Genomic DNA, 9,470 nt, shown 5'->3' with positions numbered 1-9,470 from the left:
GTTATCTCTGACAGCTGAATGCGTCCTCGGCAACAATCCTCTTCTTACCTCCTCCACATGTCACCGCAGGAACGCCCCTTTCGTTACTATTTATAATACGGCAGTGCTTCTTGGGTAATGTAGTTCTTTAGGCATTTAACTCAAAAACAGAAACAATTTTCAACCTGGAGCGGAAATACGTGACCTTAATTATTGTAAATAAATACAATGTATTCATGCCCAGTGGCATAATAATAAAAAAGTAAAATATGTATATATTTTAAAAATGTATAATTAGCCATAAGAATGAAGAAACTATGGTGTCTTTTAAATACTCTGTAGATAAATGGTACTCTATCCGAGCACTCAAAGTACATTATGTAACTTGCCTAACACAAACACGCTTTCTATCTAACATTGATATTCCAAGAGATGCATCAGAGAGCAACTCAGGGTTAGCATCCTGCCCATTTGGCATGCAGACTGGAGCAGTCAGGATATCGAACTTACAACCTTCCGATAAGCAAACGACCTGCTCTACCGCCTGAGCTACAGCCACCCCATAACTAACACTGATAAAACGTCTGTAATATCACATGCCGTAAGCCTTTTGAATACAAATAAAACCCATAGACACGTGTTCTGGACTAGTAAACATATCTCTGGGGGGGTCACATCCATGTGACTTGTTTTTTTGTTTGTTTGATTTTTTAGTGTCTACATTATTGTACGTATATGATGTCAAAAACAGAGGCAATCACACTGCCTTGTAAAGAGGGGGTCATGCTGTGCATGCCAAAGTGAAAGGACACGAGATAAAGACATCCATTGTGTGGGCAGCCTCCTGTCAGGAACACTGATTCAGTCGCAAGCAGTCAGATTCCTGGGTTTGTAATGTATTTATTTGCTTTGCTTCCATTAAATTAAATGGTCTATGCATCCTAGAAACAGAGATGGACCTGCCTACTTGCCAACAAGTTTTTAAATTTGTAAGGTAAGCTTTGGCAACCTCACAACCTCAGTCTCTCTCAGTCAATTTTGAGTGATCTATTTTTTTTTTTTTTTTTTTTGCAGCGACCCAGTAAAACCACAGTGTGTCATTTTAGGCTACTGAACTGGAACAGACTCTTCTGTGCACTGAAATAGTTGTAAGCACTGCCAGATGCCAAATTTACAAAGATTAATAAAAAAAATAGGAAGGAGAAAGTCCTTAAAGTGATCCTAGCAATTCTTCCAAAACACAAATATCTGAAAATCCTTAAAAGCTTGATTAATTCATAATGAGTCATAATTGCAATTTCAATGAGGAAGCAAGAGATGTACGAGGAGAAAGAGCACTTTCATCCCAAAAATGGGCCCAGTGGTATTAACCAAGCCCATCAATTAGCTCTTGATTTGGTTTCTTAGCTACCGGATGTGGAGAGATTGTAAGAGGACTAAATGGGGTTGGATAAGTGTCCATTACCATAAAAGTGCTTCTTTTCACTTTCTACATTCCACATTTGCTTTTTACACACACAGTGGGGTCTTTCAGATGTAAATGGCTGCATGTTGTTATGTAGTAGAGCTATCTAAGGCCAAAACCCCTCTGATATTCATGCTCTTATGCTCTGTATTCTTTGTGTTGACCACATCTCGCAGTCTACTTGTACAAAACCACTTATTATTACTGCGTGTGTTACGTCACTTTCTGTACAGTGAATTGCTCTTCCAGCTTAACGGCTGTCCAATCCATCATCGTTACCCAACTATGAAACAATCTCGATCAAAAGAGCATTAAAAACCACAATGTAAAAACAGACTGCCCGAATCATTGGGGGACAGATGGGAGGTGGGTGACTTGTCTCTCAGCATCACTGTCAGGACTTCACGACATCAGACACTAACCTTTCTTTACTCTAAAATATTTAGAAGCTTTGGTTGAATTTGACATTAAGTGAAGTTGAACACAAATCACTGAGTACTCAGTTGTCATGGATACACTGTACAGACGACTGGCTAGGGAGGAAGTTTATAAATATAAAACTGGACACAACTGCTGCTGTGTTTTGTGAATTGCAGAAAACGATGTCAGAAATGGCTTGATTTGTAGCTTGGTTAACACAGTGCCCTCTTTATTCTCTGGGTTCCTTTGGTCAGCGTTTTAATTCTAGTAGCCTCCTTTAACGTGAAGAAGTCACGTGCTCCAGGAAGACACACACACACTCACACATAGGATGCATGAACACAACAGACTCCGCGGTATAGATAGATATGAGGCAGGATAGGTGTGGAGACAGCTTGATCTCTCGTGTAATTTAAGGGTCGTGGACAAGAACCCAAGATTGGTTGGAAGGACGGGTGATTCATCTCGTAGCTGACGGAGATGCACTAAATTTACAAATGACTATCAAATTAGCAAATACAACATCTGCATGCTGGGAGTGCAAAGGAGACAGTGGGATGACAAAATGCAGCGACCATCTGTGTGGGAGCAGAGATTGTGAGACTCATCATTGTGCATGTGTTACAGCGAGTATTCTCATGCAGATTCCAGGCCTTCCCTTTGCAGCAATGTGTAGGCACAATGGCTGGTAGTATTCTCTTCTGAGCCTCTGATAGGCCCTGTGTGGGCCACGCTTGCGAAACCAAGCCCCGCATTCATCAGAAATGATGGTATACAAGCAAAATAGGGGAAATTGAGGAAAAGATATATTAAAAGGCAACAGCTCAGTTTAGATCATTTCTTGGTGACAGAGTGTTCACTGTTATAACGTTAAGTTCCCAAGTCCACATCAGCTCTACAGTGTTGAAAAAAGGAGGAAAGGAGGGCTCTGTAACCCTATCACTCTCTTATTGGTGTTGTGGATCTGGGACAGGAAACCACTCAAGGCATGAAGCCACTGGGAGCAAGAACCACAGATAATGACTTATTAGCAATTTCAAGCTAAATGTAGAATACTGGTAGAACTTCACTGTCATGGTTCCTGTTATACTTCTTTGTTTGGTTTTGTTTCGAGATTCTCTTGCAGTGGTATTTTCTAACACTAAGAAGTGAAGTTAGTTATTTCCTGTTTTTACTTTGACGGCATGTTTTATTATGTGTCCTGTTGTGATACTATTTCTTCCTTTCCATCCTCCATGACTGCCTGTCCCACTGTCTTAGCTTCACGTATTTATTTCCCACCTATGCCTAATCACCAGTCACCCAGTGTGTATGTGTGTGCATGTACTAGTCCCTTCTTTACCCTGTTTTGTGTAGCCTCTCCAGTGTTCCTGTACCAGGTTCTTGCTTTGTGTTTCTCAGTTTGTTGCATCAGCTTATAAAGGCTCATTTCTGTTTTAGGTTGGCTGACTCCTGGTGCTTTTTTAATACTACTTCTGAATCCCAACGGAAATTATTTTTATTGGACTTCCTAAACCAATAGCTTAGTCAATATCAGCATGCAACATGCACAACTGTGCGGCAGATGGCGTAAACAAATGTGCCGTAAACAAATGTGGTGTAAAAACACACTAACTGAGCACAGGATCTTCTTGCAAAGTCTGAAAAGAGACAACAATCTGCTTTCCTCTCCTGGTCTCCCAGCCTTTTTCAGTACGTGACGTATGCAGGCTGTGAATGACATCACACCCCCGTGGAGTCGAGTCCACACATGGTACTTCAGTTTTAGTCAGATTGCACACACAGAACCACATGCAGACAAGTGGTAAGCAGGGTAGTTGGCAGCCCCAACGATGCATGAAAGCAAGCTGCTCGGAGGAAGCTTCCTGTACGTGCTTAGTGGTTGACCAATGACAGCAAAAGAAGTGAAATAGGAGAACATAATTAACCAGAAGGAGATAAGATAAGAGATTTTTTTTCATCTCAAAGCTGTAAAGAAATACAGATCCTAGCTATTTTATAGCCTGTAAGACAACAGGTATTAGTAAGACACTGGGGCATAAAGTAGAGATCTACCTCCCTAAAAATACCAGATAATTATGCTGGTATAATGGCCTGCATATCCCCAATGGAAATAGTCTGATTAGACCAGCTGCAGAGATTTTCTAATTAGGCCTTGTGATTTTTTTTTCATATAAGAAAAATCATTTTGTGCTGGATCTATATTCAATTTATAGCAAATGTAACCCACTCACTCTAAAAAAAAAATGTAACAGTGAGTCTGATAGCATCTAGATAGAAGTGCGCTTTGGATATTTCATGGCCGATGAGTCTCCTCTTCAAAAGCAATGTGCCCAGACCAGAGGATCACTTCACCACGTCACCTTGGTTACGGCATAATCAATATGACACTCCGTATCCATATGTCTCCCAGGCGTCTGATGTGCACAGGTGGACGTTAGCAGAGTTTCCTGTGTGACCCAGTCCCACTGAGGGAAACAATATCTGGAGGAGGAGACAGTGGTCTGAAGTCACTTATTTAACCTGGAGAACATGTTCCATAAGCTGTTTTAAAGACGGGTAATCAGGAGGATGGGAGGACTCCAGCTTCACTTTCACTGCATGCTATAAAGTAGCAGCTTACTAAACTTAGTCTCTGTTATATGGTGGAAAGATATGACAAGACCAATAATGGAACTGGGGCTTATATTTTTCAGTGAACTGCTGCACATGATTTAAATATCCTTAAGTGTAATAGCCTGCAGATGAGTCGTCTTATGCCGACACGCACTCTTGCTCAACCAAGCGTTTAAACCTGTGAAACAGCGGGTCATTAAGCAAAGCTTGTGATTGCAGTGGAAAATAATGACAGTGATTATATCAGTGGAAATCCTTGGCATAAGTGAGGTTGTGATTAAACCGGTTATTTTCAGGTTCTCTAAAACTGATATCCATCCTTTCAAGAGTCGCCCTTCAATTTATGTCACACTAATAATGGTGTGACGTTTCGCTGAAGCATTTCCTAAAGTAATAATACACTCCAAAGGACAGGTCTGGTTAACAACTTGTTGTATGTAAGAGTAGAAAAAATGCACATATGTGGTGTTCTGATCAGTACTGAGTGCAGCTGTGGAGGCGGGTGCTTCTTGGGCTCCAGAACTTCCTGCTGAGCTTGCTGCAGGTGCCCTGGGCCAAATTTAACTTCACATCTGTGAAGGGAGGAGCCACGTTGAAAACCCTCTTTAACGCTACCTTCCTTTAACACTGAAGTGAAACTGCAAATTGCAATTTACTCCGCTAGATCAGAGCACGACAGGGGGAGGGAAGGAAAAAAACTACTGTGACTCCTTAGAAGAGCAGCCAGCAGTCCTATTGAACGTTGAGATACTTTGCTCTGATGGCTTCAATGAGAACAAAAAACAACTTATTTCACACATTCGACAATTATGTCAGCACAAAGGCCAATGTTTTATGTGTTCTGCTACAACCTGAGAGAGCACAGCTAGTCAGGTGTTGTCAAGTTCTTTAAAACACATTAGAATTAATGACGTGTTGTTGAAAGAGACTGCAGATTAAAATATGTCTTCTCTTAACACTGAAACAACAAAGTCAAGAGTTTTAAAATGTGTCCCAAACTGGAATTTGAAATGCCTTTGACATATGAGGCCCCGCAGATATCTGTCATTTTTTCTTTTCCCCTTGATTTGGCTGCGGGATTCAAGACAAGGACATCTGCTCCCTCATCAGAGAGGTGCCCCACTTCTGAACAAATGGACTGCCAGTTGTAATTTCTCCACTGTTCATTCACCCTTAAATAGTGTCTCGCTCCTTTATCAATGTGATGCATTGCTCACATAAGGATCAAGGTGTACCTTATCTTTTGTCCTTTCGAGCTACACCAGGCAAGACATTTAGGTAAAGCCTATCAGGCCAAATCAAAGTGGGGGCAGTGAAGCAGAGGTGTCATGATGAAAACAGACATATTATATAGAAGAATGAAGAATTGTTCTTAAAGGAAGACTGAGTGCTCTGACAGCACTGTACTCTTCTATTCATCTCTGAGTTCAATTCTAGTCTATTTATATAGCGCCAAATCGCAGCATGAGTCACCTCAAGCTGCTTTATTCTGTAAGGTGGAGACCCTACAATAACAGAGAGAAAACCCCAACTTATGGGCAAGCACTTGGCAGCAGTGGGAAGGAAAAACTCACTTTTAACAGGAAGAAACCTCCAGCAGAACCAGGCTCAGGGAGGGGCATCAGCTGGGAATGGTTGGGGGTGAGGGGAGAGAGACAGGACAAAAGACTCGTGGAAGAAGGGAGCGAAGAATTAAACATAACTAATGATTCTCCCTTCTCCCTGTACACCAACTGCTGCACCTCCACCCACCAGTCTGTCAAGCTAATCAAGTTTGCAGATGACACCACCGTTATTGGACTCATCTCGGACGGGGATGAGTCTGCCTACAGGAGGGAGGTTGAATGTCTGGTGTCCTGGTGCAGCCACAACAACCTGGTGCTGAATGCCCAGAAGACAGTGGAGATTATTGTGGACTTCAGGAAGCACACAGCCCCACTCCCCCCCATCATCCTGACTGACACCCTCATCACCTCTGTGGACTCATTCCGCTTCCTGGATACCACCATCACCCAGGACCTGAAGTGTGAGCCCACCATCACCTCCGTGATTAAGAAAGCCCAGCAGAGGATGTACTTCCTGAGGCAGCTGAAGAAATTCAACCTGCCAACACGGACGATGATGCAATTCTACACTGCAATCATCGAGTCCATCCTCACCTCCTCCATCACCGTGTGGTACGCTGGAGCTACTATCAGGGACAAACAGAGACTGCAGCGTGTTGTGCGCTCTGCTGAGAAGGTGATTGGCTGCAGACTCCCATCTCTGCAGGACCTGTACACCTCCAGGACACTGCGGCGTGCAGCCCGGATCTCAGCTGACCCTTCTCACCCTGGACACAGTCTGTTTGACCTGCTCCCCTCAGGCAGGAGGCTCCGGTCCATTTGCACCAGAACCTCTCGCCATAAGAACAGTTTCTTCCCCTCTGCTGTTGGACTCATGAACAATAACCATATGACTGTTCCCACCCCTAACACATGACCCTACGCTGTGTTCACTGCATCATTTCATGTTTGGCACTGATCATCACCTGCACTCATGTATATATATCTATCTAGTTAGCACTTTTAATTCTTATTTTTATGTTTATTTAAGCGTTATATGACAGTATGTTTGCACTAAGTACCGCAGCAATTTCCTAATGTTGTAAACCTGCTCAACATTTGGCAATAAAACCCTTTCTGATTCTGAGCAGAGTTTTGTATAAACACAGAGTGACAAAGAGATGAGTGAAGAAGAAATAGTGCATTGCAGGAAGCCATTTTCTGTCCTAATGCTAAGTATGGTGACTAACTGCTTGTTTACCCTTTGCAAAAGAGACAGTGTTAAAATTGTCACTGAACTTTCTACAGAAAAGACATGAAACTTATTTCTATGATGAATTAACCGTTACTAAATCCATCATCATGAGGCACTCTGAGATAACAAAGATCATAAACAGGAAGGTACAAACATGCCATCTACCCAGCTACAGTGTTTGCTTTTTGTTTTACTTCAGCGATAACCCATGACATGTTTATCTGCGCCATTCTAACGCAGCAATAAATTCTTGGAGTCGGTTAACTAATTTCAGTTACACAGCAATAACTTGAATGCTGTATTTTGACATGTTCTTAAATTTCCCAATTTAGGATTCTGACACCACATAGAAACCCAATATAGAGCTGTAGTGCATGTTTTTAGTATTCAGAGCTATTTAATTTATGAATGACCCGCTACAAAAAAGAATGTGTACTGTCAAAGGTTGCACAGTCTCACTTTGAAGTTATGTTAGCAGAAGTTCTTTATGCAGATATCCAAGTAACATTTCATAAAATAAATACCAAAAATTCTCGAAAAGATCCAAAAGAGTACATTTTAGTCACACTGGTATGAAACAGCACGTCATCCTATTGTGGAATTTTTTGGACATTCCAGTTTCTTGATTTGTCCTGAACACTGATTCAAGCCGCTACCACACACATGCAGAAACAATGACCGCAGTCTACGGTCAAAATCCAGTCCCACAGTGACATGGCACTGTAAAGCATGTTTGGCTTATTTTTTTCCCCCGACTGGTGGAGGGAGCTGGGAGGGTGTCTGGTAGGGAAGTTCACCTCATGTGATTATTAACTGCTGGTTGCTAGGTGACAACCCTGGAAAGGAGCCATACATGTAGCAGCCAGGATTTGAGCTCATCCATCGTGCACCTCCGAACCAACCGCTGCTGTCCAAACCACCGCCTGTACACACAGCTGGTTGCCATGGGGATTCCAGGGACATTGACTCAAAATAAAATGACATGAGTCATGATTTTGAAGACCGATTGTTTTTCTTCTTACACTCTGTTCTTTTTTTTGTTTTTTGTCTTTTTTTGTTTGCACTGACAGTGGAATCTAATTTTTCACAAAGGCAAAACAAAGAAAAGACCAGAAGAATTCTAAGGACTTGACCTTAAACTAAAGACATAGCAGATGCTGCACACACGAGTTATACAAATGATATATAATATGATGTATAACTTTGTACACTCTTCTCTTTTATGTTACATATGCACAATTACTCCTGTTCTGCATTTCTCTGTTAATGTTGAGTCCAAGGCCACAGGCTCAGCAGCATCCAGACACTTTGCCTGGCTATTTCTGACTACATGCTTCATGTTAGCATCTGCTGTATAACACTGGACATTTGTACTGTGTTACTGGAGTCAGACAGGGGAGGTGTCAGACATGTTGTGTATTTTTTTTTTTATAATACCCAAAGTTTAATTTAGCACATTTTAAAAATGCTTTAAAGCTGGGGTGTTTTTCAAATGTCCAGACTGATGCAAGGGATCTTCTCATCCAACTCTTTGGAAGAAAAATATTAGAAATCCAAATGACTCCTTTAAGTTTGAACGTGGATCAGATTAGGCTCAACAAACAAAGAATTCCAGGTAACCCTAAGAGAGGAAGGAATATAGGTTGATACGGCACTTTGCTTCTCCACTGGGTGACACGAAAACCAATCAACTTGACAGCGGTCTCCAATTAACAGAAGACTGCCACTCCTTCCACCACCACCACCACTGCCGCTAGTCTTTCTCAGCCCCACTGTGGCTGGAGTACTGGTCCCATTTCTGGATGAAACATGGTCTCCATCCTAATTAACCCAGATGTGGATATTAATAAGATGAAAGCAGGTCTAGACTAGAAATGGGGCAGATTGAGAGAAGGTTCTGATTTCAGAATGGTCACACTTAAGTGGGACACCTTGCCCCCCCCTCCGACAGGGGAATAAGGTCTGTTTCTATATAAACTATACCCCGCGGCTCTTTTTAATTGGTCCCACTTCTCTTGAGGTTTGAGTGCGATGAGAAGCTGAGGATATCTATGAAAGGTGGCTGTGTAGCACAACGACAACAGAGACATGTCAAGCAGATGGAGACAAATGACAATTATCACCTTTTATGTGAGTTTTCCTTTTTGGAATAAAACATCTCACGTCTTTACTTGCACTGAGCTCTACCAGA

This window comes from Diplotaxodon limnothrissa, linkage group LG5 (genome assembly GCF_057381915.1).
Source record: "Diplotaxodon limnothrissa isolate DT_005_m linkage group LG5, D_limnothrissa_male_GT1.1, whole genome shotgun sequence".
Taxonomy (NCBI): Eukaryota; Metazoa; Chordata; class Actinopteri; order Cichliformes; family Cichlidae; genus Diplotaxodon; species Diplotaxodon limnothrissa.
This window is presented reverse-complemented; position numbering follows the sequence as displayed.